Raw genomic sequence first — 21385 nt, 5'->3', positions numbered from 1 at the left:
GTTTCAATTGTTGCTTGTGTACTATAGGTGATGGATCTCTCATGTTTGTGCCCTGGTCAATTGAGCTGTGGTCTGGGAAAACTGAGTTTAATTTTTATGGGCAAAGTGTCATCTCAGATTAGCCTGTGCACTTTGCACTGAGGCTAATTAGGGTAATTAATTTCTGCCAAGACTGGAGTTTTGTTTAGAAGAGACTTCCACAGGCTTATATAGGACGACACTTTACGCCCATTGATTAAGCGCAAACTTTTCCTTGAACACGGCTCAACTGTAGAAAAATCACTCAATATTATTGTTTGGTACAGCAGTTCTTTTACAATGATTACTCTACTTTACAGGCATACAATTTTATGCACAGAATTTCCAGAACACATTTTTTCCACATTAAGAGTAGAAATTTACAGTTAAAAATAAACCTAAAATTCTGTCATCACATCAGCACATGATTTTATGTTGGTTGCATTAGTGTGGTGATTTTACGTTTCTATTCCTTACGGAGTTTGTTGCCATGGGAATTTGATTTAAGTTGGGTGCTTTTTCTAGTCCAATAATAAATGCTTTGTTGTCATGAAATCTTGTCGTTACAGTCACCATCTTGTCTTATTAATGTATACCTGACAGAATTGTGGGCAAGTTTATATAAAAACAACAACAGTTTTTATAGTTTTTATAGTCCGATATCATGCAAATCTTTACTGGGTGATAAGTTGTTATACTGAATTCAAGTCACTGGCAACTGTGACAACCTTGTGCCGCCAAATCTACTTGCATGTTCTATGGAGAATTTCTTTGAGCGTCATTGTTGCAAGGAAATACGCAAGCAGTCCGGGACTCGAAAAAAGGACCTTTTGCTACAAAGGGGAGTAGTCTACTAAGTGGGCTAGCTTGTCCCCTGACACAACTTTACTTTTCACCAATCCCAATTAACCCTTTACCACTTTGATACATTTTTTTGACGCATTTGTAGTACCATAAAAAGTTAAATTTAATAAAATACATGTATTACTTAATTCAAGTTTAAGAGCTTCATTTCCAACCCTTAGATAATGATGAGCAGCAAACAGCATAAAACCTGAATAGACTGAGTTACTCGCAGGCTGTTCTGGTTTTATGCTGGTAGCAAAAGCCATTTTTATTTTGCTTATTACGGGGGAAAAGGGTTAATATATGTACCATGACCTATAAGCAAGGCTTCAGGACTCATGCGGTGCTAGTGTGGGATAAATATGTTGCACAGAAAACATCCAGTTTGTTTAAACCTAATAGTATTTATTTTAGCTTGATTGCATAGAAAGCCTAAGGCTTATTTGAAATGCTCTCGAGTCCGTTTCCTGGACCTAGAACCAGTACTTCACATGTGTCTATGTTGGTAATCTTCAGAACGCTTCCACATTGGTGATCAAACCCGTGACCTCCCGATCGCTAGGAGATCCAGTTTTCTCAGTGGGATTCAAACCATGGACCTTACAATTCCAAGCCTTCCTATAGCCAAATTGGCTCCAATAGAATTATACCATTCCACATTATAAACCATTAATTGCACAGACGATAATTCCCCTGTATAACGTTGAGACTTTTTTTATCAACAGAATTACTTACAAGAAATCGTCAAGGTCTTTTTTATGTTTAATATTTAAAAAAAAACTCACCACTATCTTTGATCTCTTCCATTTTTCTTGTTATCAAAAAAACTTCTTGCAATAGATTTTAAAGATCTTTTATATTTTTTATAAGCAATACACCTGCATGTTTTTTGTTTGAAAAAATTAAAAAAAACCCACATGTACCTGTGAATTTTTATTTTGAACCATTAAGAATGAATTGGATTCAAAATAATTACCAATGTTAAATTACAAGGAATACTTGTTTTTCTTAAAAAAATATTGATCTTTTCTGAAACAACCATCTTGAAGTCTTAGATTTTAGATCTGGTTTTGGAAGAAAGTCACCGAAATGTGATCAAGTAATTACCTTCCTCAGTACAAAAATCTTGGCTATAAACTGCTTTTTTGTGTTGTTCTGATTGGTAAAACATTCCATGGTATTTAATCCTTGAGGAATAAGTGTTTTCTAACACTTGTCTAAATAACAGAGTAATTATCTAATTTCTGGAGTCACTGACACAGTTCTGTCTGTTACAATTGATGGATGTGCCATTTTTATGGCAAAAGTATATGGGTTGTGCTCTGTAAAATTGAAGTTTAATGCTGTATTTAATGTAATCCCAGATTAGCCTGTGCAGTCCACACAGGCTGATCAGGGATGACACTTCTGCTTTTATGATATTTTTCAATAAAATAAAGTCTGTTCTTAGCAAAAATCCAGTTATGGCAGAAAGTGTTGTCCTTGATAAGCCTGTGAAGACAGCGCAGGCTAAGCTGTGACAACACTTTATGCACATGCATTAAACCCTCTTTTCATAGAGCAAGGCTCATATATTCACAAGCTATACAAAAAAAAATCAGTTTTTCCTTGTGTGTGACTAATGTTACCATGTGCATAAGGGGCAGTTTACAGTACAGCCAACGCGGAACAAACGTATTTCGCGATCCGCGGCGTCAAGGCGCAACTAGTCGATGCCGAGTCAGCCGTTGAAGCATTTCGCCGCCGCGAAGCTTCGCATATGCCCGCCGAGACATGCCGAGGCAAGCCGCAATCCTCGTCAATCCGCATCTTCAAATCAAAATCTAAAATTTAAAAATGATTAGTTACTCAAAAAAAATTTAAAGAACAAATATAATAATATTTTAAATCAAAATTAATTTAATGTACACGGATTCAGAATAGATAAAATAGTAAATAAAAAAGCATGCTGTTGTTTTGTTTTTTAGTGATTGCATTCCCGTTTCTAAAGAAATTGCTGTAATCCTATAGAAATAATTATTACTTTAAAAGAATGCAAATAAAAAAAATCAAATTTATAAAAACAAAACACGATTATCACGGGCATGTATTAATAAAATTGCAATAATCATTTACCATTGTCATTTTTAGAATCGGCTAAAGTACTTTAAGTTACAGTACAGCCAAAGCGGCACAAACATAATCCGCGGCTACGCCACGGCCAGATTATTAGTCCGCGGCGGCCGAATCGTGTGTTCACGCGGCGTATCGCCGTGGCACTCGGCATCGATCCGCGCAACGACGCCGAGTCTGTATAAACCACGCGTACTTTCGCGGAGTAAATCCGCCGCATACGTACGCGGCGGATCGAGTGAAAAGATATCCACCTACATGTACATACATGTATGTGTAGCGTAGAATTAATTACGCGCAACTGTTTATGTTTCGTTCGATTATCATTATTAAATTTGTAATCCGAAACACACTTCCGAATTTTAATGCTAATGCGTCCATTGGCAAATTCTAGCGTCAAATAAACAGTGCTAAAATATCCTTTGTTTCATAAAAAGCGCGCGAAAATTATGCAGACATGTAGAACGTCGTTTGGAAAGTTTGGGTGTATTTTGTTTTGTACATGAACATCACGTCAGGCGTAAATCGCGTGTTCAGTGGAGAAAAAAAACGCCCCGATTAGACGTTATTTCATCATCTCTATAAATAGTAACAAATGCCAAAATGTATTTGATACTTAAGGAAATATCGAGAATGTTTGTGTATCGTAAATATTTACCAGCATTTGCTTTAAAACTGGAATATACGGGATTATCGGGTAATTAGTAGCGATATTAACTGTATAATATGAACAAAATAAAACGTGTTTATATACGCATATTCAAACAATAGTTATAATAAGCTGATAATTAACAAAACTACAAATACGTCGTCACCGTCTTGATTATTGATGTGGCTTCAAACTGCTAATTTTCTCAGCTAAAATATAATAGCGGAATCAACATGCAATTAATTTATAAATCCACCATATGCTGGAGCCTTGACCACTTGTATGTGCGAAAACATAATTACGTGACCTTGTTTATGTGTGAAATACATACGCTACGGGCGGGAAACAAACTTAATAATTGGCCAGACACATTAACTATGCTTACATGTATATGCTAATACAATCCGCGCACAATAAATTTATTATGATTTTAATTATTATTATAATTGTTCTTTCAAAATTTGTTAACTACATGTAACTAATAATAAAAAAAAAAATATTTCATGATCGCTTCGACTCGGCATCATGTCGCGGACCGCGGCATGCCTCGGCGGACAGATGCGAAGTTTCGCGGCGAAATGCGACTTGCCGCCGCATACTGACGCGGCTTCAACGACTGACGCGGCATCGACTCGTTTCGCCTTGCCGCCGCGGATCGCGAAATACGTTTGTTCCGCTTTGGCTGTACTGTACTTTGTGTGGGTTTATTGCGCTATATGATTATTGTCTTTATATTAAAAGATCAACAAACATATTTGTTTTGGGTTTTATTTTTACGACAACATGTATAAGCATATAAGCATATTTAATGTGTCCCCCAAGTAAGTTTGTTTCCCGCCCGTTGTGTATGTATTTCACACATAAACAAGGTCAGATAATTATGTACAATTATTTTCCCTTTAATATCGAGACATTAATGAGACCAGGCAGCTGTTTTCGCACCCACGAGTGGTCAAGGCTTTATAATTGCTTGTTGTTTTTGCTATTATATTTTAGCTGAGACAATTAGCAGTTTGAAGCCACATCAATAATCAACACTTAATTGTTGTTCTGTTAATTATCAGGTTATTATAACTATTGTTTGACTATGCGTATATAAAGTCGTTTCATTTTGTTTATATAATACAGTTGATATCGTTAATCATTACCCAATAATCCGGTATATTCCAGTTTTAAAGCTAATTCCCCCCCCCCCCCCCCCCCCCCCCGAAAAAAATAATTGATTTTTCCTTTTTATACGCCCGTATAAAATACGGGACGTATTATGTGAAACCCCTTGGCGGGCGGGCGGGCGGCGGGCGGAAGGCATCACTTTGTCCGGACTCTAATTCAAATTGTATTCATCCGATCTTCACCAAACTTGGTCAGCAGTTGCATCTAGTTGATATCTAGGCCAAGTTCGAATATGGGTCATGCCGGGTCAAAAACTAGGTCATAGGGTCAATAAGTGCATTTTCAAAGGGGCCACTTTGTCCGGACTCTATTTCAAATTGTATTCATCCGATCTTCACCAAACTTGGTCAGCAGTTGCATCTAGTTGATATATAGGCCAAGTTTGTATATGGGTCATGCCGGGTCAAAAACTAGGTCATAGGGTCAATTAGTGCATTTTCAACGGCGCCACTTTGTCCGGACTCTAATTCAAATAGTTTTCATCCGATCTTCACCAAACTTGCTCAGAAGTTGAGTCTAGACAATATCTAGGCCAAGTTGGAATATGGGTCATGCCGGGTCAAAAACTAGGTCATGGGGTCACTTAGTGCATTTCAAGGATTTCATGGTGTCCGCTCTCTAAATGAAGTAGTTTTCACCCGATCTTCACCAAATTTGGTCAAAAGTTGTGTCTATATGATATGTAGGTCAGGTTTAAATATGGTTCATGCCGGGTCAAAAACTAGGTCACGAGGTTACTTAGTGCATTTCAAGCATTTAGCATGGTGTCCGCTCTCTAATTGAAGTAGTTTTCATCTGATCTTCACCTAATTTGGTTACAAGTTGTGTCTAGATGATATGTAGGTCAAGTTCGAATATGGGTCATGCCCGGTCAAAAACGAGGTCACATGGTGCATTTAAAGCATTTAGCATGGTGTCCGCTCTCTAATTGAAGTAGTTTTCATCTGATCTTCACCAAATTTAGTCAGATGTTACATCTAAATGATATCTAGGTCAAGTTCAAATATGGGTCATGCCAAGTCAATAACTAGGTCTTGAGGTCACTTAGTGCATTTCAAGCATTGAGCATGGTGTCCAATTTGAACGGGCGTATCTTGTGACAGTTTGGCACTCTTGTTTTATATTTGAAAGATCATCTAATAAATGACCACACCCCACATTATACACCCTCTCAACCCCACCCCCACCCCTCAAACAATTTTTTTTTTCCTTTTTTATTTATTATGCCCCCCTTCGAAGAAGAGGGGGTATATTGTTTTGCACATGTCGGTTGGTCGGTCGGTCGGTCGGTCCGTCGGTCGGTCCGTCCACCAGATGGTTTCCGGATGATAACTCAAGAACGCTTAGGCCTAGGATAATGAAACTTCATAGGTACATTGATCATGACTGGCAGATGACCCCTATTGATTTTCAGGTCACTAGGTCAAAGGTCAAGGTCACAGTGACTTGAAATAGTAAAATGGTTTCCGGATGATAACTCAAGAATGCTTACGCCGAGGATCATAAAACTTCATAGGTATATTGTTCATGACTGGCAGATGACCCCTATTGATTTTCAGGTCACTAGGTCAAAGGTCAAGGTCACAGTGACTCGAAGTAAAATTGTTTCCGGATGATAACTCAAGAATGCTTACGCCTAGGATCATGAAACTTCATAAGTACATTGATCATGACTGGCAAATGACCCCTATCGATTTTCAGGTCACTAGGTCAAAGGTCAAGGTCACAGTGACTCGAAACAGTTAAATGGTTTCCGGATGATAACTCAGGAATGCTTATGCCTAGGATCATGAAACTTCATAGGTACATTGATCATGACTGGCAGATGACCCCTATTGATTTTCAGGTCACTAGGTCAAAGGTCAAGGTCACAGTGACAAAAAACGTATTCACACAATGGCTGCCACTACAACTGACAGCCCATATGGGGGGCATGCATGTTTTACAAACAGCCCTTGTTTATTTTATTTTTGAAGGACTGTCCAAACTTCCCACCCAAGCTATTGCTATCAATCTTGAAATAAAATCTATTTAGTTTGTTTTATGTCTTTACAAATGTTCAATAGATTGTGGAAAATATACCTGAACTATTACCTTGACCTTATTGAATAATTTGAACAATTACCCCATGATGGCTTATGTTATACTGTCAAGCACTCGAATAGTCGAGCGCATTGTCCTCTGACAGCTCTTGTTGTTTTGGGGGTAGGGTGGGGGATGAGACTATGATGTAAATTTGTTTAACTTGTGGGCTATTTTTCTTGTTAAACACCAGCAGTAGATAGATTTTGTTATAGTCTGTCATCATCTCTGTTGGTGTTGTACTTTGGCAATCTAGGCCATTTTCCTTTCTTCCATGCAACACTCTGACATGACACCCTGTGTTATGATGTTACAAGAGACATTTAAAAATAATAATAGTACAAAAAGGCACAGCCATGATGTATTTGATGATATCATTGTGCTAAATGATTTTACAGTGATATGTTAAAACAAATCCTGAAAATGAAGCTGATACCATGTTGCTCACAATGATTGGCCAATAGCATTGTAATGAATCAGGATGTATCGCCTCATTGGTGCAAAAAGGTACCACGTGCCATTAAATTTTAATTACACATGGTAATTTTTTGCACCAAGAGGGCCATATAGCATGATGATGAAGTGGAATTTGATCAAACCCATTCAGCACCATGACAGTAGATCATACTCGTTGTTAATTATGAATTAAGTTTATTGGTTACATCATGGATTGTACTTTTTTCAAAAAGTTCTTAGTGCAAATAGGGTAAATGGTTACGTTATCTGTGCCACATTTCTGTGTACAGCTCTTTTGATGATTAACATTTATCTAGAACATTCTATAATGGCATTCCATTATTTAAAGTAATAGTGATTAAACCTTTATTTCTCCTTGAAGATAATGAACATTTTATAAAAAAAGATCAGAAGTTGATAAGCGGGTTTTTCACTTTGTTGTAAGTGCACAAGGGTTCATGTCTGCTAAGTTAGCAGGAATGTGAATATGTTGTATTTGATCAGTGTAATGCCTTTATGAGATTTTAACCCTTTAATACTTAGATACGTATATTATGGGATTTGCTGTCCCTCAGAAAGTTAAATTTAAGTAAAGACCTTTCTTTCTAGATTCAAGTTTTAAAGGTTTCAATTCCAGACTTAAGATACTGATGAGCAGCAAACAGCATAAAACCAGAACAGACTGCGAGTTACTCGCAGGCTGTTCTGGTTTTAAGCTGTTTGCACTTAGTCATTTCCACTTTGCTTCTGATAGGAAAAGTGTTAATTGTCAAAAATTGAATATTTAGAGTATTGCTCAATGAAGATGTAAAAGTGCTATAATGAAAGTCTTTTTACAAGATATTTATTATGATATTTAGCACATTCAAAATGTTCTTTCAAACTCAGGTCTACATCTATGGCCCCCTGCCGTTACAAATTTAGAAAGAATTGCTTCAAAAATAAAATGGCAAATGTCAAGTAATTCATGGATGAATTCCAAGCGTATGTGTTTACTACATCATTTCGTTTGGCATTGTGCTGCTTTGAGAATCCTGCGTACCTTTGAAGGGAAAATGCATGTGGAATGCATGCCAACAATCTGTGTGTGTTTTTGGTGTGGGTTTGAAATACCACCTGCAGCTTGGCCTTTAAACCCTTTCCCACTTTGAAGCAAAGTGAAAATGGCTATGTGACAACAGCTTAAAACCAGAACAGCCTGCGAGTAACTCCCAGGCTGTTCTGTTTTTATGCTGGTTGCACATAGCAACTCGCAGGCTGTTCTGGTTTTATGCTGTTTGCACATAGCCGCTTTCACTTTGCATCAGAATGGGAAAGGGTAAAATCAACTTCCTTGAGGTTTAATATTTAAAATTTCACAGTAAAACTGTTAATTGTTACCATGGTAACATCATGCTACTGTCTACTTTCCATCAATATTTAAAACAATTATTTGGTGTAATTTATAACATATTCCTATAAAGTCATTCTCAAATACTTTAATTTCATTAATATTTTGGAGACATTAATTTTCACTAATTTTGTGGGTTGACCGATAAGCAAATTTCACCCTTTCCCACTGAGAAGCAAAGTGAAATAGGCTTTTTGCAAACAGCATAAAACCAGAACAGCCTGTCAGTAAAAATATGTATCTGAGTAGCAAAGGGTTAATACAAACACAAAATAAATTTCCTATTCAAATTCCTAAATCAGAAATCCGCAAATGTGCATGTCAACAAAATGGACATTTTTACCTTGAAATTGTATGCTGAAAGTACAATTTTTTGTTTTCTAAGATAACATTTATCTTCTTTTTACATATTTGAATTTACTTGCACCTATGTATTTTGTTGGGGTGAGAAATATGTGGTTGCTGTCAAGGCAAGTTTTGTAGCACATTTAGTTGGAAAGGTTCAAGTTTGAAGATGTTCAACAACAGAAGAATGAGAACTGGTTTATCCTTAATCATTCGGCATGGGTGACATTATGGCATTATCATTTTAAAACAAACCCGTATATGATAACCTTGTAGAAATGGGTTACATATTATGGCCATTCTTTTGACAGCTTGTCTGCAATTGACATTTAGATGGCTTTCTCTGATAAACGATAAACGGATAAACATTCATTTCATTTCTGCTATGATGAACATTAAACCATTGCTCTGAAATATCGGGCAATCTAAAACGTCATTATTTCCTTTGTTGGAATGTAATGTTGTTTGCAGGAAACAGAAATCAGAGCCTATTACTTATCGTTTTTGTAATCCATGTTTCTGTAATAATGAGCTTTTGTGGGAAGGCCAATGGAATATGTCTCTAGAGTCTTTTTTTTCAGCCTATGTGGACATGCCAATTTGGGACAACACTTTACCCACATGCACTAAGCCCCATTTTCCCAGAATGAGGCACACATGCACTAAGCCCCATTTTCCCAGAATGAGGCACACATGCACTAAACCCCATTTTCCCAGAATGAGGCACACATGCACTAAGCCTTATATTCCCAGAGTGAGGTGCACATGCACTAAGCCCCATTTTCCCAGAATGAGACACACATGCACTAAGCCCCATTTTCCCAGAATGAGGCACACATGCACTAAGCCCCATTTTCCCAGAGTGAGGCACACATGCACTAAGCCCCATTTTCCCAGAGTGAGACACACATGCACTAAGCCCCATTTTCCCAGAATGAGGCACACATGCACTAAACCCCATTTTCCCAGAATGAGGCACACATGCACTAAGCCCCATTTTCCCAGAATGAGGCACACATGCACTAAGCCCCATTTTCCCAGAGTGAGACACACATGCACTAAGCCCCATTTTCCCAGAGTGAGACACACATGCACTAAGCCCCATTTTCCCAGAATGAGGCACACATGCACTAAACCCCATTTTCCCAGAATGAGGCACACATGCACTAAGCCCCATTTTGCCAGAGTGAGGCACACATGCACTAAGCCCCATTTTCCACAGATTAAGGCACACATGCACTAAGCCCCATTTTGCCAGAGTGAGGCACACATGCACTAAGCCCCATTTTTCCAGAGTGAGACACACATGCACTAAGCCCCATTTTCTCAGAGTGAGGCACACATGCACTAAGCCCCATTTTCCCAGAGTGAGACACACATGCACTAAGCCCCATTTTCCCAGTGAGGCACACATGCACTAAGCCCCATTTTCCCAGAGTGAGGCACACATGCACTAAGCCCCATTTTCCACAGATTAAGGCACACATGCATTAAGCCCCATTTTCCCAGAGTGAGGCACACTTGCACTAAGCACAATTTCCACAGATTAAGGCACACATGCACTAAGCCCCATTTTCCCAGAGTGAGGCACACATGCACTAAGCCCCATTTTGCCAGAATGAGGCACACATGCACTAAGCCCCATTTTGCCAGAATGAGGCACACATGCACTAAGCCCCATTTTGCCAGAGTGAGGCACACATGCATTAAGCCCTATTTTCCCAGAGTGAGACACACATGCACTAAGCCCCATTTTCCCAGAGTGAGGCACACATGCACTAAGCCCCATTTTCCCAGTGAGGCACACATGCACTAAGCCCCATTTTCCCAGAATGAGGCACACATGCACTAAGCCCCATTTTCCCAGAGTGAGACACACATGCACTAAGCCCCATTTTCCCAGAGTGAGGCACACATGCACTAAGCCCCATTTTCCCAGTGAGGCACACATGCACTAAGCCCCATTTTCCACAGATTAAGGCACACATGCATTAAGCGCCATTTTGCCAGAGTGAGGTGCACATGCACTAAGCCCCATTTTCCCAGAGTGAAGCACACATGCACTAAGCCCCATTTTCCCAGAGTAAGGCACACATGCACTAAGCCCCATTTTCCAAGAGTGAGACACACATGCACTAAGCCCCATTTTCCCAGTGAGGCAGACATGCACTAAGCCCCATTTTCCCAGAGTGAGACACACATGCACTAAGCCCCATTTTCCCAGTGAGGCAGACATGCACTAAGCCCCATTTTCCCAGAGTGAGACACACATGCACTAAGCCCCATTTTCCCAGTAAGGCACACATGCACTAAGCCCCATTTTCCAAGAGTGAGACACACATGCACTAAGCCCCATTTTCCCAGTGAGGCAGACATGCACTAAGCCCCATTTTCTCAGAGTGAGGCAGACATGCATTAAGCCCCATTTTCCCAGAGTGAGACACACATGCACTAAGCCCCATTTTCCCAGTGAGGCAGACATGCACTAAGCCCCATTTTCCCAGAGTTAGACACACATGCACTAAGCCCCATTTTCCCAGAGTGAGACACACATGCACTTAGCCCCATTTTCCTAGAGTGAGACACACATGCACTAAGCCCCATTTTCTGAGAGTGAGACACACATGCACGAAGCACAATTTTCCCAGAGTGAGGCACACATGCACTAAGCCCCATTTTCCCAGAGTGAGACACACATGCACTAAGCCCCATTTTCCCAGTGATGCACACATGCACTTAGCCCCATTTTCCCAGAGTGAACCACACATGCACTAAGCCCCATTTTGCCAGAGTGAGACACACATGCACTAAGCCCCATTTTCCCAGAGTGAGGCACACATGCACTAAGCCCCATTTTCCCAGAGTGAGACACACATGCACTAAGCCCCATTTTCCCAGAGTGAGGCACACATGCACTAAGCCCCATTTTCCCAGAGTGAGACACACATGCACTAAGCCCCATTTTCCCAGATTGAGACACACATGCACTAAGCCCCATTTTCTCAGAGTGAGGCACACATGCACTAAGCCCCATTTTCCCAGAGTGAGACACACATGCACTAAGCCCCATTTTGCCAGAATGAGGCACACATGCACTAAGCCCCATTTTCTCAGAGTGAGGCACACATGCACTAAGCCCCATTTTCCCAGAGTGAGACACACATGCACTAAGCCCCATTTTGCCAGAATGAGGCACACATGCACTAAGCCCCATTTTCTCAGAGTGAGGCACACATGCACTAAGCCCCATTTTCCCAGAGTGAGACACACATGCACTAAGCCCCATTTTCTCAGAGTGAGGCACACATGCACTAAGCCCCATTTTCCCAGAGTGAGACACACATGCACTAAGCCCCATTTTGCCAGAATGAGGCACACATGCACTAAGCCCCATTTTCTCAGAGTGAGGCACACATGCACTAAGCCCCATTTTCCCAGAGTGAGGCACACATGCACTAAGCCCCATTTTGCCAGAATGAGGCACACATGCACTAAGCCCCATTTTGCCAGAATGAGGCACACATGCACTAAGCCCCATTTTGCCAGAGTGAGGCACACATGCACTAAGCCCCATTTTGCCAGAGTGAGGCACACTTGCACTAAGCCCCATTTTCCCAGAGTGAGACACACATGCACTAAGCCCCATTTTCCCAGTGAGGCACACATGCACTAAGCCCCATTTTCCCAGTGAGGCACACTTGCACTAAGCCCCATTTTCCCAGAGTGAGGCACACATGCACTAAGCCCCATTTTCCCAGTGAGGCACACATGCACTAAGCCCCATTTTCCCAGAGTGAGGCACACTTGCACTAAGCCCCATTTTCCACAGATTAAGGCACACATGCATTAAGCCCCATTTTCCACAGATTAAGGCACACATGCATTAAGCCCCATTTTCGACAGATTAAGGCACACATGCACTAAGCCCCATTTTCCACAGATTAAGGCACACATGCACTAAGCCCCATTTTCCCAGTGAGGCACACATGCACTAAGCCCCATTTTCCCAGAGTGAGGCACACATGCACTAAGCCCCATTTTCCCAGTGAGGCACACATGCACTAAGCCCCATTTTCCACAGATTAAGGCACACATGCATTAAGCGCCATTTTGCCAGAGTGAGGTGCACATGCACTAAGCCCCATTTTCCCAGATTGAGGCACACATGCACTTATACCCATTTTCCCCAGAATGAGGCTCATTTATAGATAATGTATAATCCCTGCTGACTGATCAGAATTCTGTATAAGGGTTTAGAGAAAACTCATTTGGTTATTCAGGTGTGTAAAATTTTGCTAAAAGCAACTCGCCCTGCAGGTCCACCAACTTGTAAAAGCAGGTCGCCCATACTGATTTTGTGGTCACCCTGCATTTTTCACAGCAAATACATGTATGTATACTTAATATTTGTGTTAAAAACAATACAATATATACCATTAATTTTACGATCTAGCAAACAGGGTTTTAATTAAAAACATATTAAAGCATATATATTATCCAACACATTGACCAACTATTAAATTCAGTTAGTCAAAATTGTCACTTTTATTTTCAATAAAACTACACTGGAACTCCAATATAACGCTCTCCGTTATAACGCTGAATCCAATATAACGCGGGTGGGTCTTGGATCCCGTTTTTTCTCCAACCTTCCATTTCTGATTCAAATCCATGTTATGCAAGTTAATTTATTTTCAGACAATTCAAAGATGGCAGCGATCACATCTTGATTGCTTTATTATACCGTCCGTTGAACCGATTTTAATCGCTATCAGAGCTGTACAGTGCGCTAATTTCAATGTTAAGTGCAAGCGGGATAATTATAAAATTAAAGTTATTCAAATCGATAAAAATATTCTTACTTTGATATTATTGCAGTTCAACTCTGTAATAAAGGAGCGGCTTTGAAATATACCGCACACAGTATAAAACAAGTTTTTCTGTCATTTAATTATCATTCTAGTATTTAATTATTTAATTCAGTTTTTGTATGAGAAATTAATGAAATAATCTGACAATTTATTAACATGCTAACGCAGTGTAATTGTTAACAGAGATTCACTTTCATTTTTGCCCGGTATCAGAAAGTCCCCCGAAAGCACGTTTTTTGCATGACGGCGTATGACGCAATAAACCTTTCTTTGTACATGTATCGTATTGCATTCAATCTAAATTTAAATCCACTCGTCCAATGAAAGCTCTACCCCATAATGCACTGTTCTCTTTACACTTCGGAAAAATGGCGTTTGCATATAGTTGTGTTTACGAAATTCGTAAACATATTTATCGTCATAAATGTTGAAGATTATTATTTTTTAAGTGATGTGCACATTAGAAGAGTGGTATGTATAATGTTATCGATACGATTCGGTTTAAATGCATGTATTTGCGGATGACAACACAGAATGGTGATTCACAGTACCTATATTATAGGCTATACTATACCTGTTTTATAGCCCCTCTGTAATTAATGATCTCAAAACTTATAACGCGGATCCGTTATAACGCTGTTGAGTGGCTTGGACCCCGTCATCCGCGTTATATTGGAGTTACAGTGTATCCAGTTTGAAACGTATACCTGACGTTTTCCTTTTGACTGCTCGTAATTCCTTTGTTCTAGCTTTCGTTTGTTTATTAGGTCAGATTTTGGTGTATCACTATCTTTATTATGTCGATTTGTTTCGACGACGACATAATGCAGGAATATAAACAGTGTGATAAACATTACCCCATGCGCACTGCAGACTGGTTACAGTTACCTAATCAAAGGCCACTGGCTGATCTAGTTATGCGGTCACCCGGTCAAGTCTTGGACGTAACCCACTCGACCGTCGACCAAGTCGAGTGATTTTTGCATCGGTCGAGTGAAAATTCCAAGCCGGTAGCCCGATCGGTCGAGTGCATTTTTTCGTGTCCGAACTTAGTAACATGTCAGAAATAAATTCATATAGACGCTTATTCAAAACTGCATTTGTTATTTCCCTTGAGCACTCATTGATTAGACGCTTATCGAACAGAGTTGTAAGTCAATCTTGCGAGACGCTATAACTTTTATTACTACTGGGTGGAGAACATGCGGCGGTAAATTTATTTTAATTTCTTTTCTGCGTTATTTTGAGCGCGCAACGCACACATATCAACTGCAAAATGAGAATGAAGGATGCAACAAAAAATTATTAACAGTCAATAAAACAAAAATTGCAACCGTTATGGAAGAATAATCAGTCATTGCTTCGTTTTGATATCTCCAATTATTGGGGACTTTGATTCTGAGCCATCATTGCTGACTGGCTGGCTGGTAAGTGCAATTCATACATAATGTAAGCAAACAACATGCAATTAAATATCATGCACTAACTTACAAGTATAGTTTTTAACAGATAACATTTATCTGTAAATTTACGTTTCCTGACATTAAATTCAAATGTTTTATAATACTGCATTTTAGATGCTGGTACAATTGGCGACAAAGCAGATGTGGCTTAGGCAATGGAACTACTGCTAAACAAGTCGTTTCATATTAAGCTGACTCAGAAGTTAGGGCAGAAAGTTACCTTCTTGTTCTACTTATTATGCACAGGTATTATTGCTAGTTTGACATTGCATTTACTTATTCAGATGTTTGAGTGGAAAATTCATATGTTATAACATTTTTTTTTGTTTTCATGCCGCCTTTAAGAGCATACCTGACATGTCAGACCTGGATGTCGGTGACTCGGACAATGACCATGAATGAAGATGTCTTGAGACCTTGTGATAAATTTTTTGTCTAATATTAACTGTGAATAAAACAGAATCAAGTGTTTATTTGTTTTATCTTTATTGTTCTATGTTTCTTCAATGCAAATATAGCTAAAAATGTGAAATAATTACAACATTCATTTCGGGCTAGTTAAAATTGATTCAGGCTAGTGAAATTTACAAGCTGGTAGCCCGGCCGGGCTAGTGCCTAAAAAAATTAATGCCAAGACTGACCAGGTCGGGCGAGTATTTTGAAGATTCCATTCACCCGAGGCTAACATACAGTCGCCAATGCAAGCGGGCAACCGTTATTTTACACCCCTGTTATACAGTGTACGTTTGAATAATCTGGAAAACTATTCAGGATGATTGTGGCCTATTTTACACGGATATTTATTAACAGTTCGGTGGTAATCTATTCATTTAATCTAGATGTATTATAAAGTGCATAGAAAAAATATAAACTGTTTATCATATAAATACTTACGTTTCAATCAATTATATTAAAATTATCATAATTATTGCTCTACATTTTCTGGTGGCTAAATTTGTATCAGACCTTTTATACAAACATTTAAAAGTTTAATTAATTTTGTAATATATTTTTGTACTCTAACCGAAAAACTCTTGAGACCAAAGTCTAGATTAGTGGAAATGAAGCAGAGCCTTTTCGTCTTCATTTGTATTTAATTTATGTTTAATTTGATCAAATGGTCTGGAAACCTATCATGACGATCCAATATGTTTGGGTAATGCGCCTTATCATGTAATGGTTTGGAAACTGGTTCAGATAGGCTCTGAAGAGAAGTCCCAATATACCTGTAGATATCTTACCAAGATTTGAGTATTGATTGACAGAACTGTTATACAGCAAGGAAATGTGCACAGACTGATAAGTCAAGCAATATGGATGTTCCTAATGAAGTTGAAATTCGGTTATTAACACTGTCTGCATTTTTTCAACAAGCATTTAACAATTGTTCAGCTTGAAACATAGAGAATAATAGGTTAGTGTTGATTATAGATCAGGTTTATCATGCGAGGCTTAGAAAACAAAAAGCACGAGCCTTGGCGAGTGCTTTTTCGTTTTCGTGCCGAGCATGATAAACCTGATCTATAATCAACACTAACCTATTATTCTATTTATCCCACTTTTTATTCAGTAAACTATTTTTATTTCAACAAAATAAGTTTTCATGAGTGTTTGTCGTACTTTGATAATGACTGTAGTGTAACCAAGGTCAGTGTATTACTCCGCGTTCCAAAAATAACCGCTGATCAAATAATCTTTTTTTTTTTAATCAGAATATCGTTCTGTAACAAAGTGTCGAGCGTTATTTATTACACTTTTAATCATATTGAATTGCAAATCTTTAAGTTTTATGATATCAATATGGCATTAAGTTGTTATATACAAGGAACTACATTTGTTTACAACGTAGCCTAACACCACACACAATTCACTTTCGATATCAAACTATCGAGTCGATCACGAGGTGCACAATATTTCCTTCTTTGTTATAATATGTGGTTATTTCGTGACAAAATAACAAAGATTAGTTGGATTTAAGCTAATTATATACATTAACATTTTGAATGTTGAAAGTGCCACCAAAGAATTGTGAGGCAAAGTTGTTCGAACTAGAGAAAGACATTTGCAAGTGAAGTGACTGGGTGGGGCGAACATCAAGATCAACTTGTTCGACGGTAGACATCGGTTGTCTAGGCTGCATTTCGGCCATAGTTTCAGTGTGTGAAGGTGAACAAGAGGAATCTGTTGGATTGTTACATTTACTGGACTGAGCAAGAATGAACACTTTTGCTGCTGTTCAACAGATATGTTGGAATAATTGGTTATGGACTGGACATTTTTGTGCCCTGTTATGGCCATGGTTTCAGTGGGTGGAATGTTTGCATTTCGAAGTTTTTGGACCAGGAATTTGCGAACTGAGTGGTTCGTTATTCTCTTGTGCTTGAGAAAGCCAGGGTCTTTTGCCATGGCCTTCAGCATCTGACCTAACTTGTTGACACCCAATTGTTGACGCAAGAATCACCGGGATGCAGTGTCATTTGTGCGTATTGCCAGGTAGAAAAGATGCTTTAAAGAAAAATCAGATGGACGCATATCCGAGTACATCTTGTAAATGAACACAGGATTTCTTGGTCCAGACGATTGTTTTCTACGGTCAAAGGGGAGCAACTCGAACTGACTTCTTCAAAGGGGAGCAACAACAACAGAACCTATTTGCATAGTGTTAAATTTACCTAATACTAGGTTTTAATGACAATAAATGACAAAAAACTCGTTTTTTTGCTACTTTCCTTTGTTTTAAGGGGTCATTAAGATTGACAAACATTTGAGATTGTTTTTATTATTGATGCACTTGGCAAATACAGGTGACGAGGTGCGTGGGAAAAAGTAGTCCCGGTTCGGCAGTTGATGACGTCATTTCGTGCCATTGATTATAGCCTTGCCGTTGATTATAGATGAAATTTAATCAACGGGGCTTTAATCAACCGATTTCGCTGTAAAAGTGGGATAAAATTTTATCTTATATAGACATTGCAAACAGAAAATACATCTCTATGGGCCATGCTTTGTGAAAAGGAGGTTTAACGCATGTGCGTAAAGTGTCCTCCCAGATTAGCCTGTGCAGCCTGTACAGGCTAATCAGGGACAACACTTTCGGCCTAAACTTTTTGCTAAGAAGAGACTTTCTGTAAAAAAAAAATATCATAAAAGTGGAAAGTGTTGTCCCTGATTAACCTGTGCAGACTGCATAGGCTAATCTGGGACAACATTTACGCACATGCATTAAACCGCCTTTTCACAGAGCACAGCCCATATGTCAAACTGTCCTTTGAGTTTTAAATGACTTGTTAGGAAAATCATCTTGTAGGGTGGAAGCCTTGTTTTTAGGTCATCTGTGCACAAAGTGTACATGGTAAGCTCTTGTGGGCAATCTATGTCCAGTGGCCGTTGTCATGCCTGTCAACTTTCAGCTCGTTATCGCACTTGAGACAACATTATTTTTCCAATCTTAATGATATTGGTCAAAATAGTGCTCTTCAGAATTTCTTGGATATGTTTCAGTCTGGATCACTTGCAACCATAAATTATTTCACCAGGTCAAATATTAGAAGAACCTTGTTACGACTTTTGGTGTCCACATTTATAATTCAGTTTTGATGAAACAAAAGTCAGAAGGTTTATCTTGACAATATCCATACTTACTTTGAATTTGTGTCATGTGTGTCCAAAAACTAGGTCTCTAGGTCAAATCTTAGAAAAATCTAATTTAAACTCTAGAGGCCACATATATAACTCAATCTCGCTGAAACTTGGTCAGAATGTACATCTGATGAAACTTAGTCAGAATGTACATCTGATGAAACTTGGTCAGAATGTACATCTGATGAAACTTAGTCAGAATGTACATCTGATGAAACTTGGTCAGAATGTACATCTGATGAAACTTGGTCAGAATGTAGATCTGATGAAACTTGGTCAGAATGTACATCTGATGAAACTTGGTCAGAATGTACTTCTTCACAATACCTACGTGTAGGTCATGTTCAATTTTAGGTCGTCAACATCGAAAAAGTCACCTGGTAAAATCTTACAAAATCTTCTCACCACTCTAGAAGCCATATTATAACTCTGTCTTGATAAAACTTGGTCAAAATGTTTATCTTGACAATATCAATGCCCTGTTTGAATCTCGTCCAAGTAAGATCAAAAAGACAAAGATGCTGACAAGCAAGCATTCCTAACGAGTTCATACCTTTGACATTATAAATCTTTCCTCATGTCACCAATGATTCCATGTTTGTGCTGGTCGGATCTCGCCCAGCCATACATTGCTTTGCATGACTTACACCATCATTAGTCATAATTTGGGACTTGGCCATGCACATAGTTGGCAGTGCAAGCAGTAAAATGCAGGAAGGTTATTTATAACTGGGTCATCAGAATGCAGCCTAACCACAAATCCATTGAAGTCAATCAGTCCTAATGCACGCTGGACTATTGTTAGCTGTCGTCTGTCCTGCATCATGCCTTATAAATAAATTCGCGAATTATCGCACTAGAGGCCACATTTTTTTATCCAATCATGATGGACGTTGTTAAAATAATTGTGTTTACAAAACCAAAGATGGTTCGAATCTGGGTTACTTGCGACAGAAAACTAGGTCACCATGTCAAATCTAAGAAGTACCTTGTTACAACTTTGGTGGCTGCATTTATGATTCAATCTTAGTGAAACTGGGTAAGAATCTTTATCTGGATAATCATTAGTTAGAATCTGGGTCACGTCTGTCTGAAAATAAGGTCACCAGGTTAAATCAGGAAAAACCTTGTTACGTGACTGAAGAAGCCCAAGTAATGACTCATTAGTGATGACACTTGGCCAGCATGTTTATTTTGATGATATCTTGGCCAATATATAATCTGGGACATGTGCATTAAAAAACTAGGCCGCCTGCTCAATTTTGATTTATCTTAAAAATATCTATAAGTCTGAGTTTGAATTTGGGTCTAATGCATTCAAAAACCAGGTAACTAGGTCAGATCTTAGAAAACCCAATACCTCTCTCAGGCATTTCCCCAGGATTTTGGTCAGGCGCTGCGGGTCACAAGACAGCGCTGAAGGGTGGCTGATGTGTAAGGTGGCGAGCCCCTTGTTAGTGTTGATTTTTGAAATATATTCTGTACATGTTCGAAATAAATAGCCACATCTATTACTTAATTTTCAAAAAACAACTTGGTCAGAATGTTTATTTTGACAATATTAACCCTTTGCATGCTGGGAAATTTGTCATCTGCTAAATTGCCGTCTGCTGAATTTCTAAAATGATAATTTTCTTTGATTTTTTTTCAAGGAATACTATCAGAATAGCAAACAGTTTGGATCCTGATCCAGAATGTGGCATCTCATCTGGATCCAAACTGTTTGCAAAGGCCTTTAAAATTCGGTTCCAGTGCTGAAAGGGTTAAAGCCCTGTCTGAATATGGTTCTAGTGGTGTCAAAGTTGTCCCTTGAACTCATTTTAGAGCCAGTGTGGCCTTCTTTTCTATAAAATCATACAAAGTTAGTAAACTACAAGTATTTGATTAAATACACCTAAAAGTGGAAATATAACATTAATTTATGACCATGGTAAAGATGAAGCAGAACATGTGTTTAGTCACTTTTTATATATGGTTAACCCATTTATGCGTAGCGTCTAGAAAAAAAGGCCTTGGAAAACAGTGTAGACCCAGATGAGACGCCGCATGATGCAGCGTCTCATCAGGGTCTGCACTGTTTGCTTAAAGGAATTTCTGTAAGAAATATTCTAAATATAGAAATAAATATACTAGACCTCCCTAATTTTGGAAATAAATTGATCCAATTTAGAAGGATGGGAGAGTCCACTAGGCATACATGGGCTCATCATGTAAAATCTGATTTTGTGCACTCAAATGTAATGCTGCACATGGTGAAATTGTTGTTTTATGCAATGAGTGTCTAGCTGCAGAACATTGTGCACACTCCTAGTGGAACATGTCATAGTTTGTATAGACAGAG

At 38.8% G+C, this 21385-nt stretch overlaps 1 protein-coding gene and 1 long non-coding RNA gene across 5 annotated transcripts in view; both read left to right on the top strand.

The window, feature by feature from the left end:
• LOC127853988 (cGMP-inhibited 3',5'-cyclic phosphodiesterase 3A-like) overlaps positions 1–21385 on the top strand; it is a 206292-nt gene that overhangs the window by 58667 nt on the left and 126240 nt on the right. The window lies entirely within an intron of this gene.
• On the top strand, positions 4862–5354 carry LOC127853994 (uncharacterized). The gene is made up of 2 exons (XR_008036866.1): positions 4862–5056; positions 5213–5354. It is a non-coding gene; the product is annotated as an uncharacterized LOC127853994 (long non-coding RNA).

Source organism: Dreissena polymorpha, chromosome 12, assembly GCF_020536995.1.
Source record: "Dreissena polymorpha isolate Duluth1 chromosome 12, UMN_Dpol_1.0, whole genome shotgun sequence".
NCBI lineage: Eukaryota > Metazoa > Mollusca > Bivalvia > Myida > Dreissenidae > Dreissena > Dreissena polymorpha.
This window is presented reverse-complemented; position numbering and strand designations above follow the sequence as displayed.